This window comes from Miniopterus natalensis, chromosome 2 (assembly GCF_054644295.1).
Source record: "Miniopterus natalensis isolate mMinNat1 chromosome 2, mMinNat1.hap1, whole genome shotgun sequence".
NCBI classification, from domain to species: Eukaryota; Metazoa; Chordata; class Mammalia; order Chiroptera; family Miniopteridae; genus Miniopterus; species Miniopterus natalensis.
In genome coordinates, this window is record NC_142082.1 from 115,385,520 (window position 1) to 115,406,678 (window position 21,159).

Sequence of the window (21,159 nt, forward strand, 5' to 3'; positions counted from 1 at the left end):
GATCCCAGAGAAATACACCGAATTCACTATATGACCCTGTCTCTGTGCCAGGTGGAAACTGCAGTCTTTCAAAATTCCACTCTAGTGCCTGAAGTAACCTCTTCCAGCTTTCCATTTTCAAAAGGTAATGAACAACGTGGTATGCAGCCCGAATTTTATGAGCCACATCTGTTCCCCTCGCTGTTAGTGCTCCCCCTACAAATTAGGATTGTTTGTGAGCATTGCCAGCATAGTATTTATTTCTTAGTGATGCTGTTGCTTCAGGAGATGGAAAATTATTTTTTTAATGCATTATTCTTCACACTTGTTTCATTATTTTTACTTCTACAAAAAGTTCCTCACAATTTCTAGAATGTGAGATGTACCTTTCATTAAGTTGCAATGCTCTTATGGCTTTTACATTAATCCATACTTTGATCTTTTCTGCACTTAGCACAACACTTGACATTTCTTAAGTAGTAAAAATACTAGTAAATAATTGCTCTTAATATTTTTACATGTATGATTAAAGTGCACATCATAAGCTAATGAGATGTGCAGAATACAAATCCATGTTTGAGAACAGCAGATGCTGTCACACTGAAGGTAGCACAATAAGACTGAAGACAATTCAGAGGTTATATTTTTAAATTTCACAATTGCAAAGTATGTATAGTCAAAATTATACTTGAAAAAATTTCTAAATCACTCTCAGATCTCTAGGACCTAAAGAAAGGTTTACACAATCAATTGCTTTGGGCTAATTTTACTGTGGCTCTGACCTTCCTATCTATGAGATTATAGAAAACAGGTTTGGGGAGTGATACAAAATAGAAAAAGAGGCATGGTTACATGGGACAGCCTGGCAGCTATCACAGGGGAGGGGGCTTAGGGAGCTGGATGAAAAAAGGGGAAGTGATTAAGCAAAATAAAAAGAGAATACGTACATATATATATATATATATATATATATATATATATACAGACAACAATGTGGCGATAGCCAGAGGGAAAGAGGGGTGGGGATGTAGGTGGAGGTTGTCAAAGGGGAGAAAAATAGGAGCAGAACAAGACTTTGCTTGGGGTAATGGGCGCACAGTGCAGTGTGCACATGATGTTTTGTTGAGTTGTACCCTAGGAACCTGTGAAACCTGTATAGTTTTGTGAACCAATGACCTCCCAATATAGTCAACAAAAAAATTAAAATAAAATATTAACAACCAACCAAGAATTAAAAAATAACCAAAGTAGAATTTAAGGGTACTAATGGAACTTTTCTTTAAATTTATCTCAGTTTATTGGATTAAGTAAGTAACATGTGCACATGAAAGGACTTTCTAGTAATTCTGTAATGGGCAGTAAGACTATCCTTTCTCTGCACTTTTTAGAACAAACTGATTGAGGTATTTCAAAGATTTTAAAAGACATCAAAGATAAGATAATTCAACAAAGAATTAATGTGAGGGCACATACTTTAGATTTGTTCAGCGCATATAACTGCCTAGTGTAGAGTTGATGCTGTCATTAAATATTTGTAAACTGAATTGCCAGATCATGCTACAATACTGACTTCCCCAGATATAATCAGCAGCAGTGAGATCTAACTGGACACCGTTCCCCCCAAAAATTTTTAATGCAACTATGAAGTTATTATGAACTGCACTTTCTTTTTGCAATAAGCTTGAAATATGTAAAATAGAAATATATTTGTGTTTACACAAATTATGCAACTTTTGGTGCTGTATTGTGTCTGAATACTACCTTCTGCTGTTTTTGTCTGTAAGTTTCACAAATAGTCCCTATGTTTACACCCTGACAAAGTGATAACATAAGAAAAGGTCTAGTTGAAATCATTGTTTCATTTCTCTCTGCACATTTCAAGATCATGCCAGATTATTTTTCTATTGCTTCAGTTACTTTGAGACATCATTGTTAAAAATCAGCGTTTTCTCATTAATTAAATATTACCAAAATTTACTTACACAGAGCAATTGTTAGAGAGTGCTAAGGACAATATACCCTTGGCTCTATATTATCATCTGAGAGATATTAAGTTAAAGATTGGCTTCATTTTCAGTATTAATTTATCTACGTCCTGCTTAAAATGGACATATTGGGTGACTTACTTTTTAATTTACCTTAAATTTATTATTATTATTTTTAATCCTCTCCTGAAGATATGTTCATTGATTTTAGAGAGATGGGGGGGGGGGGGGCGGAGAGAGGAGACAGAGAAACGATGTGAGAGAGAAACATTGATTGGTTGCCTCCTATGTGCACAACCTAGTTATGTGCCCTGACCAGGAACCAAACCCACCGCCCTTTTGGAACATGTGATGAGGTTCCACCCAACTGAGCCACCCGGCTGGGGCAGGGAGTTACTTTTTTAGTAACTGGACACATATAACTGTCTTACTGCTACAATCATAATGAAATATTTTCAAAAAAATACCGTTATTTTGTGTAAATTTACACACACACACACACACACACACACTATAAGAACTTTCTGCTATTTTTATTTATCTGAGCTTATGGTTTTGTTTATTCCTCTTTAAACACTTTATAGTATCTCCTAGCAGATTAATTGGAAGCATAGTGGAACTCCTTCCATCTGACTCGATCATCTTGCAGTGTTTACATTTCTGTAGTATAATGTTTACTTTCTAAATTTATGTAATTGACTTAGATGAAATGCTTGCACATCACTTTAGAGATGTTATGGATTAATTACTCATTTAATTAGTTATAACTCAGATAAGATGGAAAGTGCCATACAAATTTTAAACACTTCACTTATCATAACTTCTTGCATAGCTGTAATTGTCAAAAAATAGTATAAGAAAATTTTGAAGGTGTCATATAAAAATATTATGGAAAATAGAACAAGCTAATAACAAGGACAAAATTTTATTACATTTTACATCTCAAGATGTTGAAAGAAATAAATGGTAAAAATAGTTATCATGTTTATATAGAACCTGATTAAATTCCTATTTTTTCTTTATTTTTTACATGTAAAATCAGTAACATGAATTTTTGCTAATAAAAGTCATTATTTAAAAAATAAATGCATTTAATTAAGTCTTCATGATTTGTAACTTATAAAATTGAGTTTCCAAATTACTGCAACAATTATATTGTCTTTTGGGAAACATGGTATTTATTTTCTAATAGATATTAGTAATGACATGGTACCTCTATATCTTATCATTATAATAGCAACCATAGTTTAAAGATATAGCTATTTTGTCAAAATTTTAATTATTTTTGAGCGATTTTAATAAAATTAGTCAACAAAGAATTCAAAAATGATATATTTGTAATAGTGTCTTTGTGCCTCAGTGCACTATTATTTTGTTTTTAAACAGGCTGTTTATAATCACAATTCTTAAATATTATTAAAATTAATGATTTGTATAACCCTTGGGGGAAAGTGCTGTTCCAAAGTTGTAGATGGCTTAAGTGAGATCAATTCTTTATAGGCACATAGAAAATTAAAATGTGACCCACTTTTAAAAAACAATTTTTTCTTGTTACATATAGTCTATTGTCTTTACCTACTTTTTTCCTGTAAAGATAACATATAATTAACTGTAAAAGTGAATCCTTTGAAGTTGAGCTTGTATTGATTAATTGCCTGGTAAAACAAAAGCAAATCACTCTCAAAACCTTTTCTGTACTTGAAAAATTTTGAGCAAAATGAATCATTAAATGCAGCCAAAATAAATTTTAAAAAATGACTACAGTAATATCATTCAAATCACATTGCTTTTTAAAAATTTTTTAATTTTTAAAATTTGTGTTTAATTTTTGTTCAAAATATTACAGATGTCCCTTTTTCTCCCCAATGACCCATTCCACCCCATCCCACCCCCTTCCCCTGTCCCTCTCCACACCATTGTCCATTTCCTTGGGTTGTGCATATATGCATATAAGTTCTTTGGTATCTCTCCCCCTCCTCCCACCCGACTCCTTCCATCCCTCTGAGATTCGTCAGTCTGATCCATGCTTCCATGTCATTGAATCATTTCTGTTCATCAGTTTATTAAGTTCTTTAGATTCCACATATAAGTGAGAACATGTGATGTTTGTCTTTCTCTGCCTGGCTTATTTCCCTTAGAATAATATTCTCCAGGTCTTTCCATACTGTCCCAAAGGGTACGAGATCCTTCTTTACAGCTGCGCAGTATTCCATGGTGTAAATGTCCCACAGCTTTTTTATCCACTCAGCTACTGATGGGCACTTGGGCTGTTTCCAGATCTTAGCTATTGTAAACTGTGCTGCTATGAACATCGGGGTGCATATATTCTTTCTGATTAGTGTTTCAGGATTCTTAGGGTATATTCCTAGAAGTGGGATCACTGGGTCAAAAGGCAGCTCCATTATTAATTTTTTGAGGAAGCTCCATACTGTTTTCCATAGTGGCTGCCCCAGTCTGCATCCCCACCAGCAGTGTACCAGGGCTCCCCTTTCTCCACACCCTCACCAGCACATGTCCTTTGTTGATTTGTTGATGGAGCCATTCTGCCAGGTGTGAGGTGATTCCTCACTATGGTTTTAATTTTCATCTCTCTGATGATTAGTGACGTTGAGCATTTTTTCATATGTCTCTGGCCATCTGTATTTCCTCTTTGGAGAAGTGTCTATTCATGTCCTTTGCCCCTGTTTTAAACTGGATTGTTTGTCTTCCTCTTGCTGAGTAGTATGAGTTCTTTGTACACTTTGGAAATTAGCCCCTTACAAGATACATCCTTGGCAAATATGTTTTCCCAGACTGTGGGGTTCCTTTGTATTTTGAGGCTGTTTTCTTTTGATGTGCAGAAGCTTTTTAGTTTGATGTAGTCCCATATGTTTATTTTTTCTTTTGTTTCTCTTGCCCAAGATATGTATCAGTGAAAATTCCACTATGTGAGATATTTGTGACTTTACTGCCTATGTTTTCTTCCAGGATTTTTATGGTTTCTCAACTTACATTTACTTCTTTTATCCATTTTGAATTTACTTTTGTGTATGGTGAAAGTTGGTGGTCTAGTTTCATTCTTTTGCATGTATCTATCCAATTTTCCCAGCACCACTTATTGAAGAGACTGTCTTTACTCCATTGGATGCTCTTGCCTCCTTTGTCAAATATTAACTGACCAAAATGGCGTGGGTCTATTTCTGGGGTCTCTGTTCTGTTCCATTGATCTATATGTCTGTTGTTGTACCAATACCAGGCAGTTTTGATTACAATGGCTTTGTAATACAGTTTGATATCCGGTAATGTGATCCCTCCCACTCTGTTCTTCTTTCTCAAGGTGGCTGCAGCTATTCAGGGTCTTTTTTGGTTCCATATAAATTTTTGAAATGTTTGTTCTAGATCTGTGAAATATTTCAATAGAAATTACATTAAATCTATAAATTGCTTCAGGTAGTATGGATATTTTAACCATATTAATTCTTCCAATTCATGAGCAGGGTATATTCTTCAATTTGTTTATATCTTCCTCTATTTGTTTTTTCAGTGTCCTGTAGTTTTCTGGGTATAGGTCTTATACATCCTTGGTTAGGTTTATTCTTAGGTATCTTATTTTTTTAGTTGCAATAGTAAATGGTATTGTTTTTTTAGTTCCTCTTTCTGAAAGTTCATTGTTGGTGTATAAGAATACCACCGATTTCCGCACGTTGATTTTGTATCCAGCTACCTTGCCAAATTCATTTATGAAATCTAGTAGGACTTTGATGGAGTCTTTAGGGTTTTCAATGTACAGTATCATGTGCTTTTTGACATAGCCCTAAAACCTAATTTTTTTTCATTGTAACACATTATTTAATGAATACTTAAAAAAAAGAGTTTGTTGGAGGAAGGAGGGATGGGGTGGAAGGGTCATTGGGGAGAAAAAGGGACATCGGTAATAAACAAACAAACAAAAATCAATTTAAAAAAAGAGTTTGTTAATTCATTAATATGCTTTCAAGTAAATTCTGTTGAAGACATTTTAGAAATAGTTGTTAGTAAACACAATATAGGTGAAAACTTTTTTTTTAGTAATTTTTCTCTGGAGAGGGAATCTTTTCCTTTGGATGCCAAGTACTCATCTCCCACTTCTACATAAGCATCACAAATGTAGAGGGGAAAAAAATGAAGAGTATTTTTAGGCTCACAATTTTACTAAGAAATGATTATAATGTTAAAGTTATTTTTTATTTACTCTTTTAAGTCTCTTTTCAACTCAGGTTTTGTCCATGTCACATAAAGAAAGAAAAACTATACAACTCAATGTTTTTTATCTTATAAATTAGCTTTTATTGGATCTTATTGTTAATGTGGTTTTCTCATTTACTGATCACCATACTTTACAAAGGCAATTTTTGATATGATCATTCCAATTTTATCACTGAAAATGGTTCATATATTGAAATCACCCACAGTTTTTAGACTACTGAATTACCATTTAGGGTCTGCAGAAATTATTAGGGAAAACAGGTGAAAATGTTCTTCCCAGAGGCATATAACACAATTATATTGCTTTCCAGTCATCTAGTCTTTTAGTATTTTATCAAAATAAAGGGAATGCATTTTATTTGGTATGATTTCATTTTTACAACCCATGATGGCTCATAGTAATCTTTACTTATTTTCAAAGTCTCTTTGAAACAACCTGTTACAGAATCTTATTTAACCTTAATGTCACAAGCTCCTGGTCCTAGTCCAGAAATGTTGTATATCATTGTTTTCAATGACTGATGATGGCATTTAGCATTAACAGTGTTTGAGTGAGAAGGCAGAACTTGGAAGAAAAAGCCAACGGTGTTGGCTTAAAAAAAAAAAATGTTAATTCTCACTCTATGATATTTTTTCCATTGATTTTTAGAGAGTGGAAGAGAGGTAAGGAGGAATATGGAGAGAGAGAGAGGGGGAGGAAGAAACACTGATGTGAAAGAGACACATCAATTGGTTTCCTCCCCAGTCAAGTCCGAGAGTCAAACCTGCAATCCAGGTACGTGCTTTTGACTAGGAATCAAACCCTCCACCCTTCGGTGCTCAGGCCGAAGCTCTAACCACTGAACAACACTGGCCAGAGTGGTGTTGCCATTTATTTCACATAACACTATTTCTATAGTTAATCTTTTTATAGACCTATTGCAAAAGCACTTGGTAATCAAAGAAAAAGGTAGATTGATTTATAAGATATTATTACCTTGTCCACATAAGCAAGGTCTACCTGAGCAAGTCTTCTCAGGTAGATTCTCTCTGACCAGCACTAAATAAAACACAGAAAAACGTTCATATCCTTTATGCCTCCTTCAGTGTCTTCTTCCCAGACTTTCTCAATTATATATATATATATCTTTATTGATTTCAGAGAGAGGAAGGGAGAGAGAGAGACAGAGATAGAAACATTAATGATGAGAGAGTCATTGATCGAGCCCTCAACCGGGGCATGTGCCCTGACTGGGAATCAAACCCTGACCGCATGGATCCTAGGTCAATGCTCAACCGCTGAGCCACACCCGGCCGGGCTCTCAATTATATTATTGCAAGACATTAAACAACAGGTCAAACCACTGACAACTCCAAAATCATTTATATATAAAATGACCCCTAAAGCTCCCCAAAGATCTAAATATTTTGCTTGTTTCAATGTACAGCTACATTAGGAAATGGCAGCAGGTCCCTTTGGGAAATGATTGGAAAAATACTCACCATATATAGTGGTGACAGCTTTTCAGTCTTTTCTTCAATTAATGGGTTCTACATATCTGACATATTAGATCTAGAAACTAGTGAAGAATTTAACCTTTCCATTTTGGTGGCTGAAGTTTGCCTTCTGCTTACCAATTTACCTAGTTAAAAAAGTAAAAATCATTTTAGACAGCTGTTCATCTCTCACTGCTTGGAACATTAGACCAATTAGCCATAACCACAGACTTCGGTAGTTCAAGGCACTTTAATTGCGATTCTGACCCTGATGCCCATTATGATGATTTAGTGCACCTGATCTCTGATAGATAAATAGCCTCGCCTGATCACTGCCATTCTGATATACTATCAACCCCATTGATACTAGCTAAATATATTGTTAGCCTTGGTTTCTAGAATACAGATATCCTGAGCTTCTCAAGAATGCCAGTATTCTCATCACAAGTACATTCCTTATTGTTATGCTGAAAGGAGTTTTCTATTGACACTTTGGTAAACACACTCAGTGATGGGTCTCCAATTTCATATAATAAATACAATCTAACTTTTCTACATTAGTGTGTCACCATAGGTCTACACTCTATCTCTGTCTGTCCTTGGGATTTTCTTAGTAATTGTGATGCCGTTGCTGAGGGGATTAATACTACCTCACTTATCATCAGCAATGGGGTCCATATTACTGTCTGGATGGTGAGTAATTCAGTTTCTGAATCCCATTCTAATGGTTTGTTTTCTGTGGCCACATCCAGCACAGTATCTCTTAACCCAAATTTATCTCTCTATTCACCATCACTGAAAAGCAGGTGTTGTGGACCACTCATGTATTTATGAATTGATCTACAGTGTGGTGATTGCTGGGGGGAGATGGGTGAGTGGAGGTGAAAGAGGGTTTAGGTGGGGATAAATAGTGATGAAAAAATACAGTAAAATAAAGGGGGAAAAAAGGATTGATCCAAGAGAATGGGGAGAACTATAAAGAGCAAAATAGAGGAGGAAAAATCAATGTAAAGGAACATCATTAAGTTGGATGCCACATTAGGTAAATGGAGCTTCATTAAATAGGGACCTTCTGATGAGGGGAAAATAATGCAATGGCAAAAGGCAGTCAAAATTTGCATGTTGGTTTCTAATTTTATGCCCTAGAAAAAAATTGATTGTTCAAATACTCACTGATGTTATCTATAGGATATCTTATACTTTTATTATGGGAGATAAAGCAACTCCACTGTGGTCATAATACATGATTTTATGACGGCTGCTCCAAGTAGTGCCATTAGTCTTAAATCTCAAGTATTAATGAAACTCTAGCATTCCACCCTGGGGCTAAAATGAATCTTGATTCTTTCAGCCAAGTTCATTAATTAATAGCACCAGATGGAAGTTTTAATAGTGATTAAAGTAAGATTTTGACCTATAGAGCCTCAGATTTCTCAACAAATAATTTACCATCAGTATTATTTTGATGAATAAACCTACAACACTTACTCTGAAAGAAAATACACATTTACTTACTCAATAATTATTTAATTAAAATGATTTCCATTATATACTTTAGAAATTAAAATTTTGATCTTCTGAAATCCACTTGCATTAGATTAGAATTTGTTTCCCAAAGCACTAGTATAGTTTGTGTTGGTTAAATCATAATAAATATTTATATTCATAAGCCTGTAAATCATTGCTGATATTAACCCTAGAAAGATTTCTTTCAATCATACAGTCCCAAAATTGAAAAGTATTAGATGTCATCTAATCTCCCACCTTGCTCAACCTGTCCAATTCAGGTGGCAGATATCACTTTTCCCAGAAGACAACCTATTGTGATTTCAGAAAATTCTAGTTGAAATAATTTCTTAAACTCCTATTAAATCTGCTTTTGTACAATTTACACACTTGCCCTTATTTGATTTTCTATAGTAATCCAGGTTGTCTCTTCTGTCTCCAATTTAAAAGCTGAGGCAAAACTGAATGACTATTTTTAATTCTTCTATTTTCTTCCCACCTAACATCTATTTTATGTCTCATTGGCTATACCTCCAAAATCTTTAAAGAAATGTGTTATCTGACTACTACTAACCAAGTTTACAGCTGCCTAGTTCAACACAAGTAGCTTCTTTTATGCAGACGCCTTACTGAAGCAACTTCTAAAAACTCTCCTTCCCCTTTCTGTTGCGTATGCTTTGTTGTCCACAGAGAAGCCAGAGGGCCCTTTCACTCACAGTTCAGATTCTGATCTCCTTCTATCCCTACATTTGCTTTCCATTGTAAATAGACCAAAAGGAAAACTCCTTGCCATGCCCTCTAAGGTTCTACGTGATTTGGCTCTTGGGAACCAATTCAGTCTCATTATCTGCCATTCTTCTGGCCATGCTCCAATCATAGCAGCCTTCTTGCTGTTTCTTTGACATGTTAAGCAAATTATTAGAGTTGTCCTTACTGCTTGGAATAATGTTGCCCAATTCTTTACATGGCTACTGTTATGGGCTGAAATGTGCTTCCCTGAAATTCATATGTTGAAATCCTAACCCCAGTACCTCAAAATGTGACTGTATGGAGATGGGACCTTTAAAGAGGTATTAGGTGAAAATGAGTTTAGGGTCAGCCATAAGCCAATATTCTGATACCCTTGTAAGAAGAGGAGATAAGACATAGACACACATGGAGGGAAGACCATGTGAGGACAGAGAGAGAATACAGCCAAGGAGAGAGATCTCAGTAGAAATGAGCTCTGCTAAAATTTTAATCTTGGACTTCTATCTTCCAGAACTGTGAGGAAATAGAATTTTGTTGTTTAAGTTACCAAGTCTTTGGTACTTTATTACAGCAATCCCAGAAAACTAATACAGTTATCATTATTAAAACTGTCTCATTATTTTAGTGTCAACTCATAGGTCACCTCCTCAGAAGGCCTTCTTTAAATACAATGACCAATATAGTCACACAACCCAGACACTCATTTTGTTGTTAATGATAACATGTATTAGTATAATTTTTTATGTTGTTAATTGCTTATGAATCACTCTAAGATTCTCCAGAGTAAGATTCTGACTATTTTATTCACTGCATCCTATAAGATGGCAGGTGCTAAGTAAATAATTATTGAATAAATGTGATGTTAGAAAACCATTATTTTGTCCTTCCAGTACATTATTTATCGTCTTCTTCCCCAGAGTAAACATCTTCAATTCTTTAATCTTCCTTCTAATGTCATTTTCTCCAGAAGTTTTGGCTTCTTGTTTATTTTTTGAAATAATAATTAAAATGAATTATTCTAAATTGACTTTAACCATCACTAAGACTATCAGGACTATCATTTTTAATAACCTAGATAAATTAACATTCTTAGAGTTTTATTTATCTTTTATAAACTGCTAAAGTGCATTATAATCAGTTGAAAACCTAGCATTTTATTTTCACTTTTATTATTGTTTTTTAAAAATATCTAAATGCAAGATATATTGGTATCATTAACTTAAACTTAATTATACCCCAAATCTGAACTTTTTGACATAATTAACAATTCTGTTTTTGAGAAATTACTTTTTTATTGGGGTGACATTAGTAAAATTATAGAAGTTTCAAGTTTACAAGTCTGTGATATACTCTTTGTATATTGCATTGTGGACTCACAGCCCAAAGTCAAATCTTCTTTAGTCACTATATATCTGATCCCCTTTATCCTTTACTATCCCTCTACTTCCCTTCCCCCTAGTAACCACCATACTCTTATCTGTGACTGAGTTTTTGTTTTGCTTTTTTATTTTTGTTTTCCTTGTTTATTCATTTATTGATTACAGCTTCATATCATGCTAAGCAAAATAAGCCAGACAGAAAAAGTTAGAAACCATATGATTTCACTTATATGTAGAACATAAAACTGAAAAATAAAACTAATTAACAATTCTTCCTGAAATTTGCTACTTTCACTATCCCACTCCTAAATCATTTTATTCTCCCTTTATATTTTTCAATTATAATTTACATTCAATATTATTTTGTATTGGTTTCAGTTGTATAGCACAGTAGTCAGATTATCATATACTATACAAAGTGTTCCCTCTGATATTTCAAGTACTCACCTGGCACCATACATAGTTATCACAACATTGTTGACTATAATCCCTATTCTGTATGTACTTTACATTCCCATGACTATTTTGTAACTAACAATTTGTACTACTTAATTCCTTCACATTTTCACCCAGTCCCCTCTGGCAACTATCAGTTTGTTCTCTATATCTATGAGTTTTTTCAATTGTGTTTGTTTATTTTATTCTTTAGATTCCACAGATAAGTGAAATAATATGGACTTTGTCTTATTTTTCCTTCTCTGATTGACTTATTTCATTTAGCATAATACCCTCTAGGGTCCATCCATAAGTTCACAAATGATAAGATTTCATTCTTTTTTATGGTTGAGTAATGTTCCACTGTATATATGTACTGCTGCTTTTCAAAAATTTTATATCTTTTTTTAGGTGATAGATGTGTTATTTATTTTTATTTTTTATTGTTGACAATAATATAATTGTCCACATTTTACCACACTTTTCCCCCCTCCACCCAACCCCCACCCCTCCCCATGGCTTTAACACATTATTGTCTGTGTCCATGGGCTGTGCATATATGCATATATGTTCTTTAATCTTTTCCAGTCCTCTCCATTCCTATTCCCTCTGAAATCTGTCAGTCTGTTTCATGTATCGATGCCTCTGGTCCTATTTACCTATTTAGTTCATCAGTTTATTTTGTTCATTAGATTCTGCATATAAGTGAAATCATGTAATATTTGTCTTTCTCTGACTGGCTTATTTTGCTTAATATAATTATCTCCAGGGCCATCTATGCTGTCACAAAGGGTGCACATTTGTTTTTTATAGCCACATAATATTCCATTGTGTAGATATACCACAGCTTTTTTATCCATTCATCTAGTGATGGACATTGGGCTTCTTTATGTGTGTGTGTGTGTGTGTGTGTGTGTGTGTGTGAGTGTGTGTTTTAATCCTCACACTAGGGTATTTTGTTTTATTGATTTTAGAGAGAGAGGAATGGAGAGACAGAGAAAAAAAAAGAAAGGGGGAGAGAGAGAAACATCAATTGGTTGCCTCCCATACTTGCCATGACTGGGAATGGAACCAGAAACCTAAGTATGTGCCCTGACCAGTAATCAAACCCACAACCTGTTGGTATACAGGATGACACTCCAACTGGCTGAGCGACCTGGCCAGGTTTATACCACTGTTTTTTTATCCCCTCATTTATTGATGGATACTAGGCTTACTTCCATCTGTTGGCTATTGTAAATAACGCTGCAATGAACATAAGGTGCATGTATATTTTAGAATTAGTGTTTTGGGTTTCTTCAGATATATACACAGAAGTGGAATTACCAAGTCACAAAGCAATTCCATTTTTAACAAGGGATTTCCATAGTATTTTTTTATAGTGGATGACCCAGTCCGCCTTCCCACCAACAGTGCACGAGGGTTCCATTTTCTTCACATCCTCTTGTTAAGCACTTGTTTGTTGATTTATTGATGGGAGCCATTCTGACAGGTATAAAGTGATATTTCATTGTGGCTTTAATTTGCATTTCTCTGATGATTAGTTATGGTCAACATCTTTTCATACGTCTATTGGCCATCTGTCTGTCCTCTTTGGAAAGTGTCTATTCAGGAACTCTGCTCACTTTTTAATTGAATTGTTTGTTTTTTGGTGTTGAGTTTTATGAGTTCTTTATAAATTTTGGATATTAACTCCTTATTGGGGATGTATTATTGGCAAATATCTTCTTCCATTTAGTAGGTTGTCTTTTCATTTTGTTGGTAGTTTCCTTTGCTGTGCAGAAACTATTTAGTTTCATGTAGTCCCATTTGTTTTTATTTTGTTTCCCTTGTCCAAAGATATATATTATAAAAAATACTGCTAAGGAAAATGTCAAAGATTTTACTGCTTAGATTTTGTATAACCTTCTTTTCAATAAGAAAATACATAGCAATTTTGAACACAAAGAGTATAAGTAAAATTCTGTTATCTGCTAATGATTCTGTAGATAAAGCAACACTGTTTATAAAAAAAAAAAAAAAGGTGTCTAGATTTTGAAAATTAACAAAAATTTAAAGGATTAGAATCTAAACATACCCAAGTGACACCATATTATTAAATGTCAATTTGGGAAACTTACCAATAGCATAAAATACATGTATTCCTTTGCTTAATCCCTTCACTCTTCTCACCCAGTCCCCAACACCATCTCCTCTGACAGCTGTAATTCTGTTCTCTGTATCCATGAGTCTTTCTCCACTTTGTATGTTAGTTTATTTTATTCATTATCATTTGAGAATATCTTCTTCCATTCAATAAGATGTCTTTTAATAATGTTGATGGTTTCTTGTGCTGTGCAAAAGCTTTTTAGTTTGATATAGTCCCATTTGTTTATTTTTTCTTTTGTTTCCCTTGCTGAAAAAGATATATTATAAAAAATACTGCAAAGAAACATGTCAGAGGTTTTATGGCCTATGTTTTTTTCCAGGAGTTTATGGTTTTGAGTCTCACATTTAAGTCTTTAATTCATTTTGAGTTTATTTTTGTATATGGTGTAAATAGGTCTTCTAGTTTCAATTTTTCATTGCATGTATCTGACTAGTCCTCCTACCACTTATTGAACTGTCTTTACCCTATGGTATGTTCTTGCTTTCTTTGTCAAAGATTAATTGCCCACATATGAGTGAGATTATCTCTGAGCTCTCTCTTATGTTTCATTAATCTATTTTTTATGCCCATACCGTGGTGTTTAGATTATTATAGCCTTGTAGTATAGTTTGATATCAGACATTGTGATACCTCCATCTTTGTTCTTTTTTCTCAACATTGCTATGGATATTCAGGATCTTTTGTGATTTCATATAAATTTTTGGATTATTTGTCCTAGTTTCATAAAAAATACCATTGGTATTTTGATAGAAATTGGATTGAATCTTATAGGTTGCTTTGGGCATTATGGTAACCTATTCCAATCCCTGAGCACAGTGTATGGTTCTTTTTATTTGTATCTTCTTTAGTATCTTTCTGCAGAGTCTTATAATTTTCTGACTACAGATCTTTTACCTCCTTGGTTACATTAATTCCTAGGTATTTTATTATATTTATTTATTTTTAGCAACATTTTCCTTAACTATCTTGGAAATTTGACAGGATACATGCTAAATTTATATCTCTACCTTTCCTTGTCTACTGGTATCAGAAATGTCATTAATTTCCCAAATCTTTAAGATGGTTGCTATGGATATTTCTGATATTTTTCTGGGTGTATTATTTTCTCCATAAAACAGGAATGTTAGAAAACAGTATAATGAATACATTCTATGAGGTTTCCACTGGAGTTTGCCCAAAGATGATTTATAATGTCTGGTTATCCTCAAATACCTTCATAAATCTCAGTAGCTTTCTTGTCACTAAACATCACAATATTTCCTCAGAGTAGATAATATACTTCATAACTTCTGCTAGTGTCTTTAAAACCTTGATGAGAAACAGGAAGATGGAAGAGTGGTGGGATTCTGAGAGAAGTAGAAAAGTAGGCATTTAGGCTCAGAAAAATAGGGGTCCAAATCTCAGCTCTGCATGATAACAGCTCTTTTGTCTTGAGCAGCTAAGAGAATCACTCTAAATTTAATCTGTTTCTATATTTCAAATATAATTTAAGTAAAACAAACTGGCATATGAATTACTATGAAAATATGGACTATATGCTTGAATTTTAAACATACTGTCTGATAAATAATAAATGTCTAGTAAATGGTAATTGTTAAAAATTTTTTTTAGAATAAAATCAAAGGGACCCATATTGGATAGATCACATGATATTTTTACTTGTTATAACTTCACTTTTCTCATAAACCTCATGTTTCATGCCATGATCACAAATCTCTGTTGAAGAGTTTGCACATTTGGGTTTTCACGCTCTGCAGGACATGGCCTCTCTATCCTGGGCAAAATAAGAAGGATGGACACTCGTAAGCTGACCCACTAATGTGTGAGGTGTACCACCATCCAACAGTGGTACTTTATAGTGAGTCATGATGACTACCCAAACCAGTCAGCTCCCTTTTTGGATTTTTAAAGTATGGAATACTAAAAGAAACAGAGAGAGTTTTAAAGGGCAAAGAAAGGGGAGGCACAGTGGTAGGTAATAGTAAAATATAAATTATGAATTGATACCATAAGAGAGTAGTAGACATAATTAAGCAGTTTCTAGTTCTCCAATTCAAAAAAGACTTGAGAGTTTAGTTGCTAATCAGAAGCAAAGGCAAAAAAGGTAGACCCAGATGCAGATAGGAAGACTCTAAGTTACAAACTTAGCAACTCACTGGCCCATTTGAGTGTCAACAGCATGCTTTAGATTACTGAAATGCCTGCTGTATTTTGAATGACTCTCATGTGACTCAGGTATGTATCTGCTGAGATTTTCATGTCTCTATTACCTCCTTGGACATTTATTTCTAATCCATTATCTTATCTAACCTGAATGCATTTCTGTTTCTTGTAGGTGATAGGTCTTAATGTAAACAGGACAATTAGAAATCAATGGATAATGTTATGTGTAACTTATACATTCATTTAAAAAAATCAACATTTTTTTTTTAAATCAACTAGCTTAGGCTCCTAAGTTTACTGATAAGCAGTGCTTTTATAAAAAATATATATATATATTTTTCCACCACTTTATATCCATTCTGTGCCCTCTGCCTTTGCTCACCCAGCTAGTTGGACACAGATAATGCTAAACCTAATCTCATTCTAGTTCAGGGCTTTTTCTATTCTGTCTCCTTGCCTTCTTTATCTCTTCACAATGCTGAGAATCTCCAAATTTAAGTAAAAATGTATTGCTTTCTTGACTTTAATTCCCTTCTTGTTTTAGTTTTGATTTCCCTTTTTGTCTTTTTATGTTTTAATGGTTTTATTCTGTAATATTTTTTTACCTTATCTAAAGAGTTCCCACTCTCTAATGTAAATTTTAGCATAAAAATATCTTAAAAATCTCTCCTATCCCAAAGAACAATTTTCTCTTGTAACTAATAATCACAATATTTGTACTTGTGACCATTAGTTAGCTCAGGCAGCAAATCAAATAGCCCTACAAGTAGAGTTTGAGACACGATAACCTGTACATCAATATCCCTTAAGTCATTTACAATTATTGATAATCAGTCCTTAAGTTATCTTTTAAAATTTTCTCCTAAAAACTCATGGGTTTGTTTATTTAATCATGCTTCTAAATCTAAATGCAATTAAAAAAAATTAGTTTATCTTGTTTAACAATACTTACATAGGTAGGTAAGGCATTTGCTTAGCAGCCAATCAAGGGTATATATTTCCCACACTTTGACAATTAGCATTAATTCCAAATGAGTCCAGGATCTCACGGTATCATGTCTAGAGTATAATGATGGTCTTGATTTTTCTGTTTCCAACCTTACCCCATTCAATCATATTCTCTCTGATACTTCTAGATGAATGATTATAAAACAGTGTAATATGTTTCCTTTGGCCCCCTATTTTCTCCCAAATGCCTCTGTTTTTCAAGCCTTTTCATAATCATTCTTATTCCTATTTACCTCCATATCCCCCACCGTATGATGTTCCCCAACATACACTTTGTTTCAAAAGGCTGATAACTCCCTAATGCCATGTCATTCCTTTCTCAAACTTATACTCAGTTTTCTCCTATTTGAGGAGACCTATCTAATTCATGAATTATTTCTTTACTACTAGAGCTCACATTTATCTCCCTAGCTATCAAACATTTGTTACATTTATTATCTTTATGACCTGGCTTAATTTTTCATTAGTCTTTACTTCATGTATGTTCATTTGCTACAAATAAATATTATATAGCAGGACCTATATAATAAAAGCTATTTTTTGTATTGCCTTCAGTGGTTAGAGCAATCAAGGGCATAAATAGTCATTTAATAAACAACTGCAGGCAAACTAATCAATTTCAACCTTCCCTACAAACACGAAAAGGAAGACAACAGCACTTTCTGTCATTGTTGATCTTTGCCAAGATGCCCATGGCATTTTTCACATATTTCTATGCAAAAAGGTGGCTTTTACAAGGACATTAAGTACATCTATAGCTGTAAATGTAACAACAACAAAGATTCTGGAAGTTAGGAAGAAAGAAAATATAGAAAAATTGATATAGTGCCACTTAGGGAATACTGAAATGTCAGCTACCATTTCAGGGTGATAGAGATTTTATCTAAAGAACTAAATTTGCCATAAACTTGAAGTTCACTTTGCTATTATTGCTGATTATAAGTTTTTCCCATGCATGAATAATATGTAAATAATGTGCACTGTGGTCTTTATCTCTTCCCTTATATTTACACAATATTTATCTGTTCATGTGCTTGAAAGTTTGGATTCTACTTATATCCTTACATATACTTATACAGTATATACATGTCTATATGTATATATATTTGGTATTTTGTGTCAATGGCATTTTTCAGTAGTTATACCTTTTCAAATAATTGTATTACTAAAATGACTGGTAATACATTTTCAGCCCCAGGTGGGTCTCTTTCCCATTCAGAAGTGATTACAGAAAGATTGAAAAGATACTTTGCATTCCATTTGTGGTTGTCTTTTATTGAACTTGGATAATGTAACATGCTTCTGTGATTTTAGGTTTTTAAAATAAGTGTGGTCCCCTTGGAGGTGTTTGCTCATAAGCGTGGGTGAAAAACATGTAGCCACTCTAGTTAAGCTTTCAAAAAGTGCTTTAAGAAAATGTTTGAAATTGAAGCTTAGGTTATAATCTTTCTTTAATGTGCATACATAACTCCCACTAATCTTAAAGGGAATTAAACCCATATATACAGGGAAGAGTAATCTTTAGTTCTTTTGTCTTGAAGATTTTCTAAAATCCCTTTTTCTAAAATAATTTAAGAGTAGACTGTTAGAAGAATTAGTCACCTCTCTGGAAAATCTAGAAATTAAATTTGACTTTATAAAACCTCAAATGTAAAGAGACAAATTCTTGTTCCATAGTTCTATGTTACATATATGGATGAACACTGATATAATTTTGCAAATACACACAAAAAGTGACATTTGACTTTATTTTCAGAGCCACAAATGGCAGCCCTTTATATATATATATATATGATTACAGGATCCTGACAACTGTTTGTTTGATACTCTATAAAAAGTTCAGTCCTCATTTTCTTCAGTCTTAATGCCATTCACTTCTAGGTTAGTTTAGTCATACATTTACGAATATTTTTATATCTGCTTAATAAAGTTCCTTGCAAACATTACTGCTTTTCATATATAAATAGAGAAAATCAGTCTTCTTAAAATGCCAGAAACTTTCTATGGTTTAAAATAATAAACAATAGTGTGGTGAGGGCCTGGGCCAGGGGAAGGGAGCTGGCAGGGTGGATGGTGTCAATGAAGAAAAGAAGGAAGGGAACATCTGTAACACTTTCAACAATAGAAGTAAATAAATAAATAAAAATAACAGTGACTCTGGCATTTTATCAAATTTATAGAATAAAATAGTATTTCTTAAAGCAAAGTGTTGTATTGCTTACATTTTTAAAGTAAATGAAATAATGCTCCTCAACTACATGAAAAATAAGTATCTTTAGCATCTTTAAACTTTAAAGAGGGTGTGAGCTAAGAGAAAGAACAGTAGCCTCACTGCAGAAAGTCTGCACATCTCAAAGTCAGAGTGGACCAGTGCAATCGTGACTCTCGCCCTCATTCTGCTGAGTCCTGTAATTCTATAAAGGAAGGCTTGATTTCAAGGTGACTTTAGACTTTTCAGGTCTTCCATAAAATACTTTTTGTTATAAATATAACATAATTATAAAATATACACTCTTTAGATAAAATTTTATTAAGATTAAGAAAACAGACTAAAAGTTCAGGGATTATGTTGTAGAAAGTGTTATTTGTTGCAATTTGCTTAATGTCCTAAAAATGGAGTTAGTGAACTTTAAAAATTATTTAATACATGTTTAGAAGACTGGGTTTTCTCATTCAACCGTAGATATGAGTTAAAGTGGCACCATACATTATGCTTTAGTTTTCTCTTTTAAAAAAAGGTTTCTCACAATTCTACTTTCAGTCTTTGACAGTTTACCTTTTTAAAAAATGCATCTTTATTGTTGAAAGTATTACAGATGTCTCCCCTTTTCCCCCATTAAGTCCCATCACCCCGCTCCTGCCCTCTCCTCAGGCCTTCACCTCACTATTTCCTGTGTCCATGGGTTATGCATATATGCATACAAGTTCTTTGGGTACAACTCCTTGACAATATAAAGGTTGTGTTTATTTTTTTAAAAAATATTTTTATTAATGTTTAGAGAGATAAGGAGATATAAATAGAAACACTGATGTGAGAAGGGAACATCAACTAGCTGCTTCCCCACCCCCAAACAGGATGGAGCCTGCACCCCTGGCATGTGTCCAGACTAGGAATCGAACCAACAAACTTTTTGTACATGTGATGACAGCCAACCAGCTGAGCCACACCAGCCAGGGCTGTGATTATGTTTTATACAGGTGCAATCATAACGACACTGTGTTCATATGACCTTTCTGCCCTCAAAATTTTTGGAATTATTACTGTTACTGGGCCTTTGCACACAATTTTTCTTCTATCTGGAATACTCTTTTCATGCTTCTCATCGGGCAAACTCCTATTCATTCTACAGTTTAATACTCCTCCTACAAAAGCCCTGTCTGTATCCTAGGCTCAGTTAGATTATCCTGGGACACTACTTCAAGCACCCTATCACTCGCCCCAGTATTATTCAATAGTACTGTAATTAATTAACTTTGTGTAATCATTTTTTTTCTCATATGCCTCTTCCATTAGCCTGAAAACTCCATATTGTAAAAACATTTTATACATTTTGCTCACTGCTTTTTCACATTTTTACAAGGACTTGCCACACATTAGACATGTAATACATATGTCTGGAACTAAAAGAATAAATAAATATACTTTACATTCCACTTTGTTCTAGTTAAAATTGTACCATGAACATTTTTTTCATATTTAGAAGTAAACCTACTATATAATAAATTTCATGTTAATTAAATATTTAAACTTATAGATAACATTGGTATGAATATCTTTATGTATATTGCTGTTTTGTTCTGTTAATTGTTTAAGAAAAGTTTTCAGAAATAATAGTTTAAGAATATGACATTTTTATGTTATCACAAATTGCTTTGTGAAGATTGCATTAATTTACAATACCATATACTGAGGTCTCTGTAAGCTCACCACAAATGTGTTAGATGTTTTGTTGCTAAAAAGTTGTCTTAAGAGACAAGATAAAAGAAGACACAAACAAGAACAAATTTGGTGTGTCTAATGATTAGTGTTTTCTTTAAGGATATTTGATAGGAAAAATACACGACTACTTTAAGGTCACTGCTACTTTACAGTTCATCAGCAGTG

General features: G+C 33.6%; 1 protein-coding gene across 10 annotated transcripts in view; it reads left to right on the forward strand.

Moving 5' to 3' along the window:
• Positions 1 to 21,159, forward strand: part of MGAT4C (MGAT4 family member C) — a 668,022-nt gene that overhangs the window by 553,018 nt on the left and 93,845 nt on the right. The gene's annotated exons all lie outside the window — the stretch shown is intronic.